The sequence below is a fragment of the Aegilops tauschii genome, chromosome 3, assembly GCF_002575655.3.
Source record: "Aegilops tauschii subsp. strangulata cultivar AL8/78 chromosome 3, Aet v6.0, whole genome shotgun sequence".
NCBI classification, from domain to species: Eukaryota; Viridiplantae; Streptophyta; class Magnoliopsida; order Poales; family Poaceae; genus Aegilops; species Aegilops tauschii.
In genome coordinates, this window is record NC_053037.3 from 437508492 (window position 1) to 437519490 (window position 10999).

The window sequence follows — 10999 nt, forward strand, 5'->3', positions numbered from 1 at the left end:
TGTAGCCTCTTTCGATAAGTAAGAGTGTCAAATCCAATGAGGAGCTAAAGGTAGAACAAATATTCCCTCAAGTTCTATCGACCACCGATACAACTCTATGCATGCTTAACGTTCGCTTTACCTAGAACAAGTATGAAACTAGAAGTACTTTGTAGGTGTTTTTGGATAGGTTTGCAAGAATATAAAGAGCACGTAAATAAAAACTAGGGGTTGTTTAGATAAATACACGATAAAGTTAGTATAGCGAGTGTGGAAAAGTGGTGGTAGGAGTTGCAAAATTGTCCCTAAGCAATTGACTACGTTACTAGACCGATAGCAAGTTCTATGTGGGAGAGGCCACTGCTAGCATGTCATCCCTGACTTGGAATTCTATGCACTTATGATTGGAACTATTAGCAAGCATCCGCAACTACTAACGTTCATTAAGGTAAAACCCAACCATAGCATTAAGATATATTGGTCCCCCTTCAATCCCGTATGCATCAATTTCTATGCTAGGTTGAAGCTTCTGTCACTCTTGCCCTCCAATACATAGTCCTATGAAAATACAACTAACCCTATGGTGTGATCCACGCGCGCGCTCATATGATGGGCACCAAAGGACAGCAACATAACCACAAGCAAATTAAACCAATCATAGCAATTCACCAATTACCGATAGGACAATGAAAATCTACTCAGACATCATAGGATGGCAACACATCATTGGATAATAATATGAAGCATAAAACACCATGTTCAAGTAGAGGGTACAGCGGGTTGCGGGAGCGTGGACCGCTATAGATAGATGGGGGAAGTTGATGAAGATGTTGGTGAAGATGACGGAGGTGTTGGTGTAGATTGTGGTGATGATGATGGCCCCATCGGCACTCCGGCGCCACCGGAAGCGAGGGGGAGAGAGCCCCCCTCCTTCTCCTTCTTCCTTGGCCTTCTTCCTAGGTGGGAGAAGGGTTCTCCCTCTGGTCCTTTGTCTCCATGGCATGGGAGGGGCGAGAGCCCCTCCGAGATTGGATCTGTCTCTCTGTCTCTCTCTGTTTTTGCGTTCCCTGATTCTGGCCTTTCACCGTTTCTTATATTCCCAGAGATCCGTAACTCTGATTGGGCTGAAATTTGGACACGATTTTTATCCGGGTATTGGCTTTCTTGCGACGAAAGAAGGGCACCAACCGCCTTACGGGGTGGCCACGAGGGCCCAGGGCGCGCCCCTCACCCTCGTGGGCCCCTCGGGCATCGTCTCGCATTGATTCCACTTCCCAAAATTCACATATATTCCAAAAAAATTCTCCGTCAGTTTTTATCCTGTTTGGACTCCGTTTGATATGGATTTTCTGTGAAACAAAAACATGCAACAAACAGGAACTGGCACTGGGCACTGGATCAATAAGTTAGTCCCAAAAATAGTATAAAAAGTTGCCAAAAGTATGTAAAAGTTGTAGAATATTGGCATGGAACAATAAAAAATTATAGATACAATAGAGACGTATCAGCACACAGGAGGTGGAAAGTATATACAGTGTACAAGCTTATCGCCTGACATCACAGGACAAAACGCATTTAATGCGCTACTTAGGTGTCCTCTTGCTTTATCGGGGACGGCAACGAAGCCCGTCCCGTCCGTCGCTACCTCGCCTTGCTTCGACACGCGTCCTCGCCAACGAGGCATGCAAGGCCATGCAGGCTGGCAGGTTGCTGAGCTGGCGCGGTGGCAGGGTCTTCACAAAGATCTGCATGCCACCACGCAGGTGCTTGACTAGTTGGTCTAGAAGACATGCCCTGCCATGTGGGCACTTGCCTAGTTGGTGGGTCGGCCGCTGAGCTGGGTCAGCGACGGGGCGGGAAAGCCTTCCCGCGATCTTGCTGATATCCCCGGCAAGGGTCTTGCCGGGGCCTTGCGGGCGCCCTCGGCAAGGATCTTGCCGGTGCCTTGTGGGTATCTTCAGCAGGAGCCTTGCCGGGGCCTCGTGGGCGTCCTCGGCAAGGAGCCTCGCTGGTGCCTTCGGCAAGAGCCTTGCCGGGGCCTCGTGGGCATCCTTGGCAAGGAGCCTTGCCGGTGTCTTGTCTTCTGGTTCTCATCTAGGCCTCGCAGGCCTTTTGTCTTCACAAAGATCTGCAGGCCACCAAGCAGGCGCCTCCCGAGCCTTGGTCCCAATGTTGTCGATGGTGTCGGAACTCTCAGGTTCAAGGGTGGCGGCCTTGCTGGTGTTGGGTAAGTTGCCCCGGCAAGGCTCTCGTCGGGGCTACGTGGGCCGCCCCGGCAAGGCCCTTGCCGGGGGAAGCCCACCTTGTCGCTTTGCTCTTCGGGCCTCTGGCTTGGGTGCTTGCCTTGGCAGTCTCGCGTCTTTGCTTCCTCTGCCCCGCCAAGCATGGCCGCAGGCGCGGCTACGACTGCCCGTGCACAAGTAAAGGGGTACAGAAGGGCCCCTACTTTTGTACACCGACAGGAGCCCCTGGGCCTGGGCCACACATAAGCGCAGAGCATTGTTGGGCCAGGCCCAGAACGGTGCGCGGGCAGACGTGGCAGAGTTTTTACTGTCGTAACTCCTTCGCCAGTTGCGTTTACCCATGACCCGCATTGAATGCGCGACGTGGGGGGCGTGCGTGGAGCGGTTGCTGCCCGCTTGCATCACGTCATGGTAAATGGTAAACAGGCGGCCCGCGTCTTCCCCATAAAAAGGAAAAACTGCAGGGGCACTGCTCATTTACCCCCTGCGCCTTTTCCAATCTCGGAACTGTTGTTCCCCTCTTATTCCTCAAGCGCAATACCGAAGCTCTCGCCTCTGCTCGCCACCGCCGCGCCTCCATTGCCCTTGATCCCTCATCCCTTCTCAGCCGCCATGGAACCCAAGGCCAGCAAGGGCAAGGGAGCGGCCAAGGACGCCGGGGAGAAGGAGGCGCCGGAGAGCGAATTGGCGGCGCTTTGAATGCAGCGCGCCCTCTTCTCATCGACGGTCAATGCGCTCACCCTCAGGGACATGTTCAGGCCCCTGTGGGGAAGGGAGACGTCGGGGCACCCTGCTACGTGCATCATCCCCGCCGCCTTCGCCGAGGCCGGTCCAAACCGGTACCCCTTCTTCGTCGATTACTTCTCCTGTGGGCTCTGCCCTCCTTTCTCTGATTTCTTCAATGATATCATGCACACCTACTGCTTCCACCTTCTGGATTTCACGCTGAACGCCGTGGCGTGCATGGCCTTCTTCGCTCACCTTTGTGAGGGCTTCGCCGGAGTACTGCCCAACACGGTGCTCTTCCGTCACTACTTCACCCCTCGCATCCAACCAGGGGTGCCATTTCTGGCTGCATCACTTGGATTCCGAGGACCCAGAACAAGGGCACGTACCCGGAGGGCGCCCAGAAGGAGAGGTGGGAAGAGTGGCGGGGCCGGTGGTGCTGGAATGAAGAGATAGATCCGCAGGAGTTCTGCTGGGTCCGCCGGAGTCCGCCGGTCCGTCGCAAGGACTGGGGCGATCTCGACGCCAACGACAAGAAGCTCACGGTTGCCACCACCAGGATCCATCGCCTCACTTCAGCCGGGCTCACCCTTGAGATGATTGGGGATAACTTCATCCACCATTGGATCGCCCCACTGCACAACAAGGGGAGGCCGGCCTGGGACTTTAGGAACGCGGCGACGTCATGAGGCTCCGCCCAGGCCTGAAGCACAACTTCACGGTGCTGCAGCATGCCCATCTCTGCCAGAGGCTCTTTCAGCTCAAGGTGGACGAGGCTGGCGGGGTCGAGAGGACCGGCAAGGCCGAGAAGGCCGAGAAGGCCGGCAAGGCCGAGAAGACCGGCAAGGCCATCAAGGCCGTCAAGGCCGACGGATCTCTGTTTGGGTTGCCAACGGGAGTGGTCCCGTTGAGAAACAACTCTCGCCAGACCGCCATCATCGCCATGATGCCGGAATTCAACGTGCATGGCCTCGATCCGAGCTGGGCCGAGCCGGAAGCAGAGCGGGTGCAGGCCTTCTTCGACAACCTGTCAGAGAAGTACGTTCGTGACGAGCCACTGCTTGTCCATGACACCACCAAGGCGGAGCTGGAGTACATCGCCGCCAGGGCGGAGGAGGCAGCACTCGCCAAGGAGGCCGGCAGCATCGACACCATGGAGGACGAGGCCGACACGGCCGCAGAAGAGAAAGAGCTCGCCGAATGGGCGGGAGCCACCGGGGAAGCCAGTAGCGCCGGCGCCGGGGCTCCCCTTGTTGAAGACGTGGTCGAGGAATCGACCGAAGAGGAGACCGAGACGGAAGACTCAACGGCCTCGGGGAGGAAACGGGTCCTGCGGTGGGCTAGCTCCGGCGAGCCGGTCCGGCCCGGCAGGACCACGCAGCGGCAACTGGCCCAGGCGCAGCCCGTGCAACGGACGAGGGCTGCGGCAGCAAAGGAGGTAGCGGTTGCTGCCTCCTCTTCATCCAAGCGGCCCAGAACTCCATCCCCTTCTCCTCCCCTCGCGGATGCCGGCCTTGAGGCCGACTTTGATCTTGGGTCCTTTAGCCCGAAGAGCAAGAGGAGGCCAGCGGAGGAAGAGGTGGAGGACGAGTAAGTATTTTGCCTCTTATCATCTCCTGATCCTCCGCCCGCCTGTGCCATCTTTCTTTATCTTGACTCCATCTTCATAGGGATACGGAGACGCTGGCCCAGAGGGCGGCGAAGAGGGCCAAAGCTTCGATGGGCGACAAGCCCCCGGTGAGTGCTCAGCGCACGCCGGTGGTGGTGGAGATCAGCCTGGACAACAGCCCTCGACGCAGCTCCCGTCTCAGCCCCCAGCGTAAGTTTATTACCCACTCATCGGTGGGCGTTGGGGTACGAATCTTTGGTGCTGACCTTGTTGGGTTTGCAGGAGGAGAGCGGCAGCAGGAGGAGTCACTGAGGGCCACTCCCAACACGCCGTCCCCATCGACCACACCGCCCAGAGGGGCATCCCCAGCAAGGGCATCTACCGACGAGCCCACGCACATGGAGGAAGAGGAGGCGAGCTTGGGCGCTAGCGGCTCCGTCCCGGCCACGAACGTTGGCGGGGAGTGAACTTCTTCTCAGCTTGGCACAGGTAAGCGGCCTGCCTCCTGTCCCTGTTTTTCCTTCTTTCTTCTTTTTTTGCTTTAGTTCTAAACTTTGGTCTTGGCCTTGCTTCATTTTCCTTTCTGGTTTCTAGACCCTCCTTCGATGGATCAGGAGGATATCGACACCGTCATCGAGGAGATCGCCAGGGATGCCGAAGCCGAGGTCGCCAAGGTCGCGGCTGGGGAAGCCGCCAAGTCCGCCGCCGAGGAGGCCGCCAAGGGGCCTGCCGAGGGGGCTGCCAAGGATTCCGCCGAGGAGGAGGTGGCCAACGACCAACCTTCCTCCCCTGCAGCCCCCGCCCCGAGCAAGTACTTGAGGGTGGGCGACGACTTGTTCGTTCGCCTCCCAGGGATGGCGGGCAGCAAAGCGCCAGCCGAAGGGGAGGTGTTCGACGACGAGGCTCTCACCACCGCCGGGCTCCAGGTTGTTGACGAACCGAGCGTCGGCGATGACGACTCTCAGGAGGAGCAGCTTCTCCAAGCCATGGGCGCCAACTTCTAGAAGCTCTAGGTGCTCCACCGTGCCCGCCAAGACAAGGTGAAATCCAGAATGGCGGCGGTGGACAAGGCGGAGGCAGATTTTGAGGAGCGCGTCACTCAGACGCAAGCCTGGTTCGGCGAGGCCCGGGATGAACTAAGGGCTGCCCAGGGTGAGCTGGAGGAGTGCAAGCGAGACCTTGTCCTGAAGCAGGCCGACATCGAGAAGGCTCCGGAGGTGGCGAAGGAGCAGGCTGCCAAGGACGAGGCTGCCCGGCAGCAGCAGCAGGCCCTGCTAAATAGCTAGGAGGAAGACCTCGCTGCTCGTGAGCAGGCGCTTGCCGCCACGCTCCGTGGCAAGGACGAGGAAATCAAGAAGATCGTCGTGCAGCAGACCTAGGAGCTGGAGCAGAGGCATAAAGATGCACTCAATGCTCTGGCCCGGGACCATGCCGGCGAGGTGGAGAAGCTGGAGCTGGAGCGGGATGGGCTGAAGAAGGAGATCTCGGAGCTAACGAAGGAGAGGGACACGGCCAACCGCACTCTAGCAGATTCGCAGGTCGCCATCTCCGACAAGGCCAAGCTGCTCCGAGGCCAACAACTCCATCAATGACCTGAAGCAGAAACTGGACGGCTTGGAGAGGACGCTTTTAGAGGCCAAGGCCTGTGAGGAGACCCTGAACAAGGCCCTGGAGGACGAGAGGCGGCTGCGGAGCGATGATGCTACCGCCCACAAGGATCACGTGAACAGCGTAAACCTCTGGATCAGCCGCCTCGTCGACATTGCGGAGAGGCTCACCATGCAGCTGGCCGCCATGGGCATGCCGAACTTCAGGTACTCCCCGGAGGCGAACATAAGCCCTAATGCCAGGCTGACCTTGTTCTTCGAGGGCGTCCTCGAAGCCCTGGAGCAGCTCCTCTCCAACCGAGCAGTTTATCTGGCCAACGAGTTCCGGAGGCTCCGCCGGGGCGCCCTGACCAAGCTTCTCACCAAGGTGGCATTCTGGAACCCCAGCATCGACTTCACCGATGCACTGGAGAGCTTGCCGGAGGATGCGAACCTCGCGGCACTCGAGGAGCGTATCGAGCCCGTCATCAGCTGCGTCGATGGGGTCAAGAGGGTGGAGGGCCAGCGCCGAGACTAGGCACCCCATTTCTCATTGCCGCTGCGAGTTCATGACCAAGACAATTTTATCTTAAGTTAAAACCGCAGCAACCATTGATGTAATATAACTCTGCAGTACTCTGAAGTGATGCATGCTATCTTCCTGTCTGGTCATTCTTTGTATGTACATACCCTACGCTTAGTTGGATAGGTTTGCCGGCGCGTAAACCCAAACCGCGGCGCTTTGAGGACGGATCCTTAGCGGCCTGCCGGGCATGCTTGCTGCCGGGCAAGCCACCTTGCCATTCTTGGCGCAGCCGCTTGAACTGTTGAGCGGACTTGAAACAGAGCAAGGGCGTTGCCAATAGCAGAAGGGCTCCCTTGCGTGCAGGTTTTCCATACAAGGAACAAAACCTTTCGAGGAGAATAGCTCTATAAAAAGGAAATTGCTCAAGGTTTTTGCGTGACTTAGCTTTTTCCTCACCACGCGAATGGTTGCCGCAGCCGTAGACAACGCTGCTCGCTCGTCCCACCTTCCTTCTTGGAGCCATGGTGATGAAGAAGACTGCTACACTAACTACCAGACCAGATTTTCGCAACTGCGCCCCCTACCTGGCGCGCCAAAGATGTCGGGGGAAACGACACCTATGGGACCACGAGGATCCCTTCTACGGTTGGCGAGCGTGGGGCTGTGCAAAGAGCAGGCTTGGTGGTCAGTACGAGGGGGATTTTACCCAGGTTCGGGCCACAAGGATGCGTAATACCCTAGTCCTGCTTCGGTGTATATTTGAGTGTTCTTGAGTTCTTGAACTAGCTGCGGTGCATGCCTAGCCCAAAGGTCCGAATCCTTCCTCAATATGCCTCGGGCCTCCTTTTATAGGTCAAAGGGGTCGCCACAGTGGCACACAGGAGGTGGAAAATAGTGTACAAGCTTATCGCCTGACATCACAGGACAAAATGCATTTAATGCGCTACTTAGGTGTCCTCTTGCTTTATCGGGGATGGCAACGAAGCCCGTCCCGTCCGTCGCCACCTCGCCTTGCTTCGACGCGCGTCCTGGCCAACGGGGCATGCAAGGCCATGCAGGCTGGCAGGTTGCTGAGCTGGCGCGGTGGCAGGGTCTTCACGAAGATCTGCATGCTACCACGCAGGTGCTTGACTACTTGGTCTAGAAGCCACGCCCTGCCACGTGGGCACTTGCCTAGTTGGTGGGTCGGCCGCTGAGCTGGGTCGGCGACGGGGCGGCAAAGCCTTGCCGCGATCTGGCTGATATCCCCGGCAAGGGTCTTGCCGGGGCCTTGCGGGCGCCCTCGGTAAGGATCTTGCTGGGGCCTTGTGGGTATCTTCGGCGGGAGCCTTGCCGGGGCCTCGTGGGCGTCCTCGGCAAGGAGCCTCACTGGTGCCTTCGGCAAGAGCCTTGCCGGGGCCTCGTGGGCGTCCTCGGCAAGGAGCCTTGCTGGTGTCTTGTCTTCTGGTTCTCATCTAGGCCTCGCAGGCCTTTTGTCTTCACAAAGATCTGCAAGCCACCAAGCAGGCGCCTCCCGAGCCTTGGTCCCAATGTTGTCGATGGTGTCGGAACTCTCAGGTTCAAGGGTGGCGGCCTTGCTGGTGTTGGGTAAGTTGCCCCGGCAAGGCTCTTGCCGGGGCTACGTGGGCCGCCCTGGCAAGGCCCTTGCCGGGGGAAGCCCATCTTGTCGCTTTGATCTTCGCGCCTCTGGCTTGGGTGCTTGCCTTGGCAGTCTCGCGTCTTTGCTTCCTCTGCCCCGCCAAGCATGGCCGCAGGCGCGGCTACGACTGCCTGTGCACAAGTAAAGGGGTACAGAAGGGCCCCTACTTTTGTACACCGACAAAGGGGCGGACAAGGTTGCAACAGGTCCATACCACACCCAGGAGGGCATGGCAATATCACCAGGCAACAGTCGTGGCGGCGGCGGGGCATCGGGCGTCGCCCCTGGGTGGCCTAACCCTAGCATGACGAGCCTAACCCTAGCATGACGAAAAAACGCATATGATCTTTTCGATTGCCCTTGTTCAATTTGTTGAGACATGTATACTAGAGCCCTAACAAACAGGCCAAGCTTGGCAGCATGGGTTTACCAAAACCGCGGTAATCTAAATCGTCGGCACTTAAATGACTAGGCAATTATCACTGCCATGTTGATTTTTTTTTAAAGATACCTTTTTCTGAAAACACGATACTGGGAATAGTATGATTTACAAAACTGTGGTATTTGTAGATGGTAAACACATCGGAATTTCCCAAACCGTGGTTTAGAAAAAAAAACACGGGGCTAGGAGCAGAGAAGAGAAGTCAATCGGAAGAATCGTAAAAGCCTGGAGCTATCTTGGGAACTAAAAAAGAATCGGAATGGGAAGTATTTATTTCTTTCTTTAAATACTCTAAAAAAACAAGCTGCCAACCGCGGCCTTGGAGTTTTGAAAAGAAAAATACGACGATGAGTGTTTTCAACAGAAAATTGTGACAAGATGATAAACATGGGTATACGCCTTAACCTTTTCTTTATATTATAGTGCACATCGATTAATTTATGGTGAATAAACCCTAGAGGGTTGATATTATGTATTCTTTAGTTCTTTCATCAACTCAGATTTTGGAGCCCAAAATATCACAATCATGAAAGCAAACAGATTTTGACAAAAAGAAGCTTAATGTACATCATCAGTAGAGAGAATAGACAAAAAGGACACTACGGTAGAACAGGACATCTGATCTGAGCACATGCGTGACAAACATGTAGAGCAGGTATCCCTCGTCTGATTTCTTGAATGTTTTAATCTGATTCTCGAAATGAAAATTTGAAAAATAAAAAATAGTGCACATCGATTAATTTATGGTGAATAAACCCTAGAGGGTTGATATTATGTATTCTTTAGTTCTTTCATCAACTCAGATTTTGGAGCCCAAAATATCACAATCATGAAAGCAAACAGATTTTGACAAAAAGAAGCTTAATGTACATCATCAGTAGAGAGAATAGACAAAAAGGACACTACGGTAGAACACGACATCTGATCTGAGCACATGCGTGACAAACATGTAGAGCAGGTATCCCCCGTCTGATTTCTTGAATGTTTTAATCTGATTCTCGAAATGAAAATTTGAAAAATAAAAAATAGTGCACATCGATTAATTTATGGTGAATAAACCCTAGAGGGTTGATATTATGTATTCTTTAGTTCTTTTTTTTGCGCATAATGTATTCTTTAGTTCTTTCATCAACTCAGATTTTGGAGCCCAAAATATCACAATCATGAAAGCAAACAGATTTTGACAAAAAGAAGCTTAATGTACATCATCAGTAGAGAGAATAGACAAAAAGGACACTACGGTAGAACACGACATCTGATCTGAGCACATGCGTGACAAACATGTAAAGCAGGTACCCCCGTCTGATTTCTTGAATGTTTTAATCTGATTCTCGAAATGAAAATTTGAAAAATAAAAAATAAACCCTAGAGGGTTGATATTATGTATTCTTTAGTTCTTTTTTTTGCGCATAATGTATTCTTTAGTTCTTTCATCAACTCAGATTTTGGAGCCCAAAATATCACAATCATGAAAGCAAACAGATTTTGACAAAAAGAAGCTTAATGTACATCATCAGTAGAGAGAATAGACAAAAAGGACACTACGGTAGAACACGACATCTGATCTGAGCACATGCGTGACAAACATGTAAAGCAGGTACCCCCGGCTGATTTCTTGAATGTTTTAATCTGATTCTCGAAATGAAAATTTGAAAAATAAAAAATACGCCGTTGCCGGGGATCGAACCCGGGTCACCCGCGTGACAGGCGGGAATACTTACCACTATACTACAACGACTTTGTTGAATTTATTTCTATAGCTAGAAATAAAACCATAGGTCGACCACTGAACCTATCACACCGGCAAATTTTTTTTAGCACAGAAGCTGATATAAAGAGCATCAACAGAGGAGGCGATGCATTGAAAATCAAATAGATTACCAGCCACCAGGTCGGTGCTAATGTAAGCGTGAGAGTATTTACTGGCTCCCAGCTTGCACACATCAGGGGACTAAGATAAAGAGCCTTGTGAAGTTCTACCTCACACGACATCATCCTCCCGCCCTCTCCGGCTATAAAATCCCAACGGTGAAGCTTCCCCATCATGTAAACCATGTCCGTCTCCTCCACTCCCTGGTCACCGCTGCCTCCTCCTCATTCACTAGCCACCGGCTCCTAGTCACTTCATCGATGACAATGTTGTCGTGTCGGCCCGCAGGGTATTGGCTCGACAACGAGAGTATGCTTTCACAGTTGCCTCATCTCCCTGCGCTGCACTTCTTGTGGCTACCAGAACATTCTCCTCACGC

General features: G+C 53.8%; 1 non-coding gene across 1 annotated transcript; it reads right to left on the bottom strand.

Moving 5' to 3' along the window:
- Nucleotides 1-10416: 10416 nt before the first annotated feature.
- On the bottom strand, nucleotides 10417-10488 carry TRNAD-GUC (transfer RNA aspartic acid (anticodon GUC)). The gene has a single exon. It is a non-coding gene; the product is annotated as a tRNA-Asp (tRNA).
- Between the last annotated feature and the right edge of the window lie 511 nt (nucleotides 10489-10999).